At 39.3% G+C, this 9,788-nt stretch overlaps 1 long non-coding RNA gene across 1 annotated transcript; it reads left to right on the top strand.

Moving 5' to 3' along the window:
* Positions 1-1,798: 1,798 nt before the first annotated feature.
* Positions 1,799-8,849, top strand: LOC141105322 (uncharacterized). Its single transcript, XR_012235568.1, has 3 exons — positions 1,799-1,975; positions 6,524-6,571; positions 8,596-8,849. It is a non-coding gene; the product is annotated as an uncharacterized lncRNA (long non-coding RNA).
* Positions 8,850-9,788: the final 939 nt, after the last annotated feature.

The raw sequence follows: 9,788 nt of genomic DNA on the forward strand, positions 1-9,788 counted from the left end.
TGTATTTCAGTTTGGGAGTAGTATCCAAAGCTCCCTTTCTTTTTTTGTAGTGTTAAGGCTCATACACACGATAGGACTTTTTGACAACAAACATGTAAATTAGCTGTTTTAAGGCAACATCTGACCGTGTGTATGCTCCATCGGACAAACTTTTTCGGTTTTCCTCGGACAAATGTTGGCTGTGAAAAAAGACAAACTTTCCGGCAACAAAATTCCTATGGTGCAAAATCCTATCATGTGTACACAAGTCCATAGGACTTTAGTCCAAAGAACAAACACGCATGCTCAGAACCAATGCAAAAGATCAGACAGAAGTTGACCAAAGGGTGGCGGTAAAGAGCTGAAAAACCACGTGATTTGGTGAAAGTTGGCTGAAAAAGTCCTGCCATGTGTATGCTTAATTAGTTTACAGCCAACGCCCTTTGTACAAAAATCCACGGGAAAGTTTGTACAAAGTCTGATCGTGTGTATGAGGCTTTAGATATCCAAAATACGATTTAGTATTCAGATGAAATATGCACACAGTTCAACTCTGACAATGTTTTATATAGTGGAATACAAAAGAACATATAAAGTGATTGTAAAGTGTTAAAATTGAAGCTAGTATGATTTTGGGTCAATCCTGACCACTAAATAGTGAATGTGAATAGAGTAAACCAAGATATCAGGGTGTCTAATAAATTGATTGTGTATTTCTGAATAAAACAGAGCCCCATATACAGCCAAGTACCTAATTTGAACATGTACAACTATGTGCATAACCAGGTGCTAGACATTTCACTTTCAATGACAATGGTAAACAGGACAAATAGAGGGGGTGAATCTCCCTAATGTGGACAGACAGCAATACAAATCTGACAGGTGTTCTAATCCACCTCCACTTTATCCAAAAGTAAAAAAAAAATCCTTTTGTTATACTTTAAGTAAATCAACCCCAATAATTTCCATATTTCCATATTTAGGTTTCTATGTATTACTGTTGAGAGAACTGATCCAAAAAGGCAAAAACTGCTCCAAACTGCCTACTATATTTTTACATGAATTAAATACCTCATGCCTGGACCACCACTTAATTACTGCATGCATTTCATTATTTATTACCGTCTGTGAATTGAGTTTAACATCTTTTCATGGCATATTTACCAAGTGGTTTGCGATAAATACAGCAAAACAGTTTCAGGATTGCATGTGATATTTAGGCAAAATGTGTCCTCACACCTAAATATCTCATGCGGATTCATTTTGTGAATGGACCTCAATATTAGAAAATATGACAAGAATACTTTATGTTTATGTTTCACCATGGAGTCCTGCCCATGATGGCGTGGCCGCTGATCAGGTTCAGACACATGCTTAATGGTAGCTCTGATACGTGATAGAGATCGTTTAGGTTTTGGCTGTGGTAATACAGGATTTTGTGTGCAAGGAATTGCCAACTCAACCCCACTGGAGCAAAATGACCTTCTAAGGAAAAAAGCATGGTCTTGAAAGGAAATTAGTGGGCTAGCTTTTCCATATAGTCATTTTACAGTCACATACCTATAGCATTACATCAGCTAAAGTGATCATCTTTATATATCTTGTATGGCCCCTTAACCAAGATTGGAGGCTTAGAATTCATTAGTGAGTCACAATAATAATAAGGAAATATGTAATATGCAATTTCCATATCAGTAAGGAGCACCAGTTCATGAATAATAAACATGTGAATGGTATGTGTTGAAACGCCTTCTTAATTGTGACCAGCCAGGGGAAGAATTTGTCCTCATTCTATTTCCTCTTACATACAGTATATATAAAGGCCCCATTGAAATCTATTCAAACAACAAATTCTTTTCAAGCTCCTATATTTTCTCAGAAGGAAAACCAAATCTAAAAGCAGATATGTCTGGAACAAAAAAATGTGCCAGTCAGAAGATCAAATGCCAAGATCCTTGCCAAATAACCCCAATCTGCAAAGATCCATGCCAAGACCGTAAGTGATTTAAAAATGCAACATAACTTTTATAAACAAACACCTGTACTAGGCTTTATGTACTACATTTATTGTAAAATGAATGCTTTTCTTGCAATTTGCTATTAAGTCTGGATATTTACTTTTGTAAGTTATCACTTATGCATCAGTTTTATCAATTTTAGCTGGAAATTACTATTAGAGCGACTCTGTTGCTAAATTCAAACTGTCAAAAAAAGTGCCCCACATTGAAAATTTTAAATACTTACCTCCGCAACCTGTGATGCACTGTAATGAAATGAAATCGCTGCTTAAAGAATAGAGTAATTTTTTCTGGAGTGGATTTGTGGTTTGTTGCTGCACTCTGTGGTTCCTACCACCAGCCCCTAGGTCACTATCATATCCTGCAGTGATGTAGGGGACAATAGGAGAAACCACTAAGACCAGCAGGGGAGGACCAGGAAACCAACAATCCCTCTTTATAGTGGCTGTAAAGCTTGATTTTTTTGAATTTAAATAACAATTGCTTACCTGCTCTGTGCAATGGTTTTGCACAGTGTGGCTCCAATCCTCCCACTGGCACTCTCTGCTCCTCCTCTTCTTGGTGGGCCCCCATAGGAAGTCTCTCCTGAGCCACGCTGTCTGCATCCTTGGACACAGACAGTGTGGCTCAGCCCCGCCCCCACTCTTTGCTCACAGAATTTGATTGACAGCAATAGAAGCCAATTACTCCTACTGCTACCTCTGTGAGCAGAGAGAGAGGGGAGAGAGCCACTGCAGATGGGCACATCGCTGAATCGATAGAACTAAGTATTCAGGAGGGGTCCATACAGATACAGGAACATATTTTACCTTAATGCAGGGAATTCATTAAGGTAAAACATGTCCTGTCTTTACAACCATTTTAAGCAGTGATTTATCTTCATTACAGGAGTGTTTGATGCCATGGGCAGTATTCATGATCTTCTTTTTTAGGGGATACTTTAATTGGCATTTTGATTTTTAATGACAGAGTTGCTTTATTAGTTACCATGCAAATTGCTTTATTTTGAGTACTTGCTGTACTCTACAATATAATAGTCTCTAAATCATAGGTGTGCCGACCAAAGCCTATTGCATTAGGGTGTGCCGACCAAAGCTATATATATATATATATATATATATATATATATATATATATATATATATATATATATATATATAATATGAGGGAGTCAGTAGGGCAGTGGATGGTGTCAGTAGTTTTTATTATTTTTTTCCAATTTTATTTTTTTCCAATTGTTTTTAGGAGCCCCATTAGGGGGCTGTGGTGAAATACCAGGGGTATGAACAGGGGGGAATCTATGCCACACTGGGTTATTAAGCACACCTGGCATACCCTGGGCACACACCTATGCTCTAAATATTAGTCAAAGATGAATTAGACTGTTGAGATGTGGAATGAAATATGCACAATATATGTTAAGCAGAAGGTAATTTCAATTTCTGAGTGGAGATTACCTTAAAGTGGATGTAAACCCACCACTCACCCAGTGTAAACTAATGGCACAGTATTAATGTATATATACATGCAAGCCTCCTGCATGTATCCATACCTTGCAAATGTCACCCCCTTCAGCAGTAGGAGCCCCACAAAACTCTGGAATCAGTGGGTGGGTCTCTTTGCTGGAACTTGGTTGGCAGAGTCGTGATGTCACAAGACTCCCCACCCACCTCTAAACTCTCCAATTCCTGAATTTTGAGTAACATCAAGTGAAAACTCAGGACCATATGACTTTAACATGTCCAATCATGCTGAGGTGTGGAGCAGCCAATCCTGGGAGATCTGGAGAAGAAAGGAGGGGAGAAGTGAAGATGGAATCGTAACACTCTCTCTCTCTCTCTCTCTCTCTCTCTCTCTCTCTCTCTCATGCCGTTCCTGAGATAAAGAAATCAGATGTCAGTCAGTCACAGCAGTGGGGGATTTGGTGACACAAACATGTGTGTTGTTTTTAATCTTGTGACAAAGACAAGAGGATTGCTCAGAGCAGGATTAACTCTTTGTTGCAACTGGGTACAGATGACTTGACATCTTCTATTGTACCAGGTAGAAGTCTTCATTAAAAAAAACAAAATTCAGGTTTACATCCACTTTAAGCAAGTGAGATTAAGGTCAAGTATTCTGACTTATCACTTGCTTTTGCTGTCTCTACGACACACAAAAGGGTTAGTTACATAACACAGAATCATGTCATGGTTTTATTAATACCATTCAGAAGAACATACATTAAAGCCTAAGTTTAGTCCAAAAAAAACCAGCACAAGGGACTGTACCTACAATCAATGTGAAGTGTCTCTTGTGCTGCTGGCTGGTTTAGTTAAAATCCTCTATCCTCCGATACCCCCTACCCCTGCAGCCATAATCTTCCATTGCCACAGGGGTTAATACAGTCCAAGGGATCTGTGGTATGCACCCGTTAAGAATGTATGCCTGTCCTTTCCCTCCGTTTCCTAAGTTCACAGAAGTTGTACTATAGCTTCCATGAATGAAAAGTGTTTTATGAATGGAGCATGGGCAGATGAATGAATGAAAGGTCCGCCCCTCCATTCACCAATTAGTTTTAATTTGTGGAAGTTACAGTACAGGTTCTATGAATGGAGGATGTGGGAGGAAAGAGCAGGCATAAATAACCCTCTTGAAGAGTACATATGAAAAATCTCTCGATTCCTATTAACCTCCATAGCACTAGAAGATTACGGCTGCAGGGGTGGTGGGGGGAATCAGAGGAAAGAGGATTTCAAATAAAACCACAGCAAGCAGCACAAGGGACACTTCATATTAAAAGTTAGTACAGTCCCTTGTGCTGATTTTTTTAATTGACTGAGATTAGTCTTTAAATAGACGTTAGTGCTGTGATTTCATGAAACACGGGCTAAATGTAAATTTAAAGCGAGCCTTGCATTAAAATGCCAGGATCACCTAATACACAAGACCTCTCATTCCATTCCAAAATGCCTCATTAATGCTTCAAATAAAAAAAAATAAGGGATATCTAAAAATTATACTTGGCTTACATTTCACTTCTGCTTGTGGCACCTAGGCAAGGTTAGCGTCACATTCTTTCTGGTGAGATCCTATGATCCTATCCTAAACAACAAAGATAAGGCAGCACAGTGGTGTAGTGGTTGGCACTTTTGCCTGGCAGCAAACGGGTCGCTGGTTCAAATCCCAACCATGGCGCTACCTGCCTGGAGTTTGCATGCTCTCCCTGTGCCTGCTTTGGTTTTTTCTGGGTACTCTGGTTTCCTCCCACACTCTGAAGACATGCTGGTAGATTATCTGGCTCCTGTCTAAATTGGCCCTAGTAAATGTATGTATGAATGTGACTTAGGGACCTTAGACTGTAAGCTCCTTGAGGGCAGGGACTGATGTGAATGTACAATGTATATGTAAAGCGCTGCGTAAATTGACGGTGCTATATAAGTACCTGAAATGAATTAGATAAAGATTCATAATCTTGTGAGAATTACCCTCTTCAATGAGGAAGCCAGTTGAAAGTGATACATCTTCTTCACATTTATTTTGAGCATTCATGCTATTTTTTGTTGTGGGAATGGGATGTCTTTTGTGTTATGAGGACCTTGCTTTTTAGTGCAAAGTCCACTTTAAGTGACTTTTACTACATAGCTTGACATAATTAAAGTGTACAGTCACACACCGACAATGTTTTCACAGGCAAAACTTTTAGCAGCTTACAAACTTTAAGTGGTTGTACAGGTAGAAGGTTTTTTTTTACCTTAATGCATTTTCTGCATTAAGGTAAAAAAAGAACTTCTGTGATCAGTTCCTATCCCAGACCTCACTAAATACCCACCTGAGCCTTATCTCGATTCAGTGCTGTGCCCAAGAAAATCAGAGCTATTCTCTTTCTCCTCACTGGACAAGGAGGCAGCAGTGAGAGCCATTGGCTCCTGCTGCTGTCAATCAAATCCAGTGAGAAGGTAGTGCAGGGCGTGGGCCGAGTCATGTTGTGTGTATCAATAGACGCACACATTCCAACTCGAGTTCAAGCAACTTGCTATGGGGGCACTCAGAAGGGGAGGAGCCAGAAACAATGCACGGGGGACCCCAGAAGAGGACGATCAAGGCTGCACTGTGCAAAACCATTGCACAGAGCAGGTAAGTATAACATGTTTGTTATTTAAAAAAAAAAATTATAATCACTTTCAGCACATGGTCCCACCCTCAGGACCCTCTATGGTTAAGCCCATCAAGTATAAACATGTTAGAGGGATGGACCTGGGACAGGACCAATTGTTGAAGCTTATTGGTTGATTAAAATTTTGCCTGTGAAGACATTATTAAAGTGTAGCTTTTCTTTGGGATTATACTAAGATATGTGTGGAGGAGTAATGGACTACAAACCAGCACCTAACTCCTAATGAGGGAAGCATTTAACGGTCAGAGGGGTGCACTTTTCTTTGACTTTACAAAATAGACTTTATCACAGTTGCAATATTTTATTGCTAGCATTGCTGTTAATAGTTGCCTGGAGTTCTTTACTAAAGTATTTTTGTTTGTTTTTTCAGCATGTAAACCTCAGGGTCAACGTGGCAACCTCTATGTTCGCCAACAAGGTAAAAAAGAGAAAGGCGTGATTGCCCTTTATATCACTGTATGATATATTCTTTAAAATAAGTCAAGATTAAATACTTGTGCAGTATAGTGTGCACCACAGTGCCACATATTTATTCCTCTCTATTTTTATAGCTGCTATTATATTTGGACAATCCCCTTTTTTAAAAATGTGAGGCAGGCCTAAAGTCAGAGGCAGAGGTTCTGCAAGCCGTCCCAATCCATCTGGTGGCACTGCCCTACATGTACAGGCCACTGCTATTCCTAGGATTGGTTCGCAGAGCTCTGCAGTGTGGACTTTTTTTAATGTATCTGCTATCAGCAGCACCGCTTGCAGTCTTTGCCTACAGAATATCAGCCGTTGTAAAAATATCAGGTTAGGCACCACATGCATGAGGAAACACATGACTCTGCAACACAGAGCTCGGCGAGAGCAGCACTTCAATAGGACAAGTCAGCAGCAAAAGGCCATCAATCCTCCTCATATTCATTCCATACTTTACGCATGCTATGAGGCAAAGGCAGTAGGAGGCAGAAGAGGAATATATAAGAAAGGAGGGTTGGGGTGCTGGAGCTGTAGAGAAGGATATGAGGCAGGCTTCAAGGGGAACATTTCCTGACTCCTCAACCCTGCTGGACCTTAGCTGACAAATGTTTAATGTTTGCTGCAAAGCGGAAAATTGGCCTGGGCATGGAGCGGGTAAAAGTGCCCAGTAAGCAAGTGATTAAAGGAAATACGCTACAGAATTGATAAACACCGGGATTTAAAGACAATTAAAAACAAAGGGGTGTTTTGTGAACCATAGGCCTGATATATTTTAACAAAATCAGCACGTAAAAGGCAGGAATCGGATAAATTTGTGACTCATCTAATAACTTCTGTATCAGCAGCTGACTATCATTGTTGTAACCAGTTAGTCTACAGCATATGCTGTACAACTGGTTTCCTAACCAAATCCATAGCTGGAGTATCACTACTAAGGTTACTATTAAGCCAGAAAAATAAAGAAAAGGTACACTGCTTTATGAATGATCTGTGGAACACCAGTCTCAGCTTGTGTGGCTTTTGTCAAAATGACTTTGTTTTTAATAAACCACTCAGGACCAAACATTGAGGTCATTAAACTGTTCATAATACAGTATGTATCAAAATCACAAAGTGTAATTATCCATCTTCTATTTCTGTAAATTGAACCATTCTCCTCTCTACATCCAAGTAGGTTTGGGACAAATGAAATAATATTTTTTCTTTATTAAATTAATTTGCATCTATGCTTTTTATATATATAGTGACCATTTCCAATGTTATAAACTGGCTTCTGGTTTGAATGAAAAGCCCAACGAGGACTAAATCTGGACATACACAGCTCAAATTTCCGGTACTTCTTGCTGAATAAGATGAAATTTGAGCTGTGGGTGACCCTGTTGGAGTCTTCAATCTTGACAATAGAAAATTCTAAGAGAATTGAAGGAAAAATTGAAAGGTGGAAAATTGTTGCCTGAACAGTGATTGCATTCTATCAGATGTAGTCACTGTTCAGGTATTCAAGCACTGGGATGCTGTAGCTTATTGACTACAATGCAGTAGTGCAGACTTCTCCATCCACACTTAACAGTGCAAATGGAGGAATCTAATGATTTTCTCTCATTCAGCCTACAAGTTGAACAAGAGAAATCTAGACATGTACGTGGGAGTTGAGTAGACCTATCTGCTGCTGCAGACTGGAAATTGCAAGAAGTGAAAAAACAAATTATCTACAACCCATTGATGTTGGTTCCAAGAAAATGCTCCCTCCAGGAAACTGAAAAAGAAAAAGTTTGGCCAAAAACCTAACCTGCTAGCTGAATAATGAATATACACATAGAAAAAGAAACCATGGCTTTAAGGCATTTTGGTCATTTTATTTGCTATCTACATTTTAACATGGCTGCTAGATAAAAATAAACATCACCTGTAGTCAATTGTGAAAATATATTTTACACTAAGCAGTAATTTATTATTAATGGAAGATTTCTTTCTTGGCAGATCCATGCAATCCTTGCAAGCCTCTTGTTGTCCCCGTCTCTTGCTGTCCTGATCCCTGTGATCCTTGTCAGGGCAAATGAAGTTTTTGCTGTGATTAATGAAGATATGATGCTTGAGCCCAAACTCTGAGATACTAATTCACTTCTCTGCAAAATACTTACAACACATCCGAGTTTAAATTGGTTAAATCTTGCATCTTATTACAGCTCGTCAATTAACTCTGCTAAATTAAACTTTAAATCGCTAGCTCTAAATATATTTCTTTGTCTTATTATACAAACTGCAAAGGGTACCAAATTATTGAAATATAGCAAACTTACCAGTACTGATGTTCAATACACTGCTGTAGTAAATTGTTAATATTGCTGTTTTCTTCATGGAATACTAGTGGTTTTAAACGGATTGGCCCTGGCCGCATGCATATATGCAGCCTCTCGGCGAGAGGGCCTTAACGCCGAGAAGCTGCTTATATGCATATCTAAAGGTAAACAGAGCTGTGCCGAGAGCAGCTACCGGTGGCTTATGGAAAGCCCCTGATCTCAACTTGCGATTGGGAGCTTTCCAATCATGTGACCGCCGTGTCAGCCAATCATGGCGGTCACATGATCACAAACCCCGGGAGGTGCCGGTGCCAAGAGGTTAAATATATGTTTACCACATAAGTATGTGAATTATGTTTCTAAAAGGAAAATTACCAAGATAAATATTTCAAATGATTTCCTCAGAACCAGGCACAAATTATTCTAATGCTAACAAACTTAAACCTAACCCTTTCTAACCCATGACTAGATGGGGGACTCCCAAAAAACATTCTCATAAGGCAATAAATGGCTTTTCACAACAGCAAAAGAAATGTTTTTTCACAAACAAGGATACTCCATCTAGTGGGCCTACAGTATCTCACAAAAGTGAGTACACCCCTCACATTTTTGTAAATATTTTATTCTATCTTTTCATGTGGCAACACTGAAGAAATTACACTTTGCTACAATGTGAAGTAGTGAGTGTACAGCTTGTATAACAGTGTAAATTTGCTGTCCCCTCAAAATAACTCAACACACAGCCATTAATGTCTAAACCGCTGACAACAAAAGTGAAAATGTCCAAATTGGGCCCAATTAGCCATTTTCCCTCCGCGGTGTCATGTGACTCATTAGTGTTACAAGGTCTCAGGTGTGAATGGGGAGCAGGTG

Source organism: Aquarana catesbeiana, linkage group LG08 (assembly GCF_042186555.1).
Source record: "Aquarana catesbeiana isolate 2022-GZ linkage group LG08, ASM4218655v1, whole genome shotgun sequence".
NCBI lineage: Eukaryota > Metazoa > Chordata > Amphibia > Anura > Ranidae > Aquarana > Aquarana catesbeiana.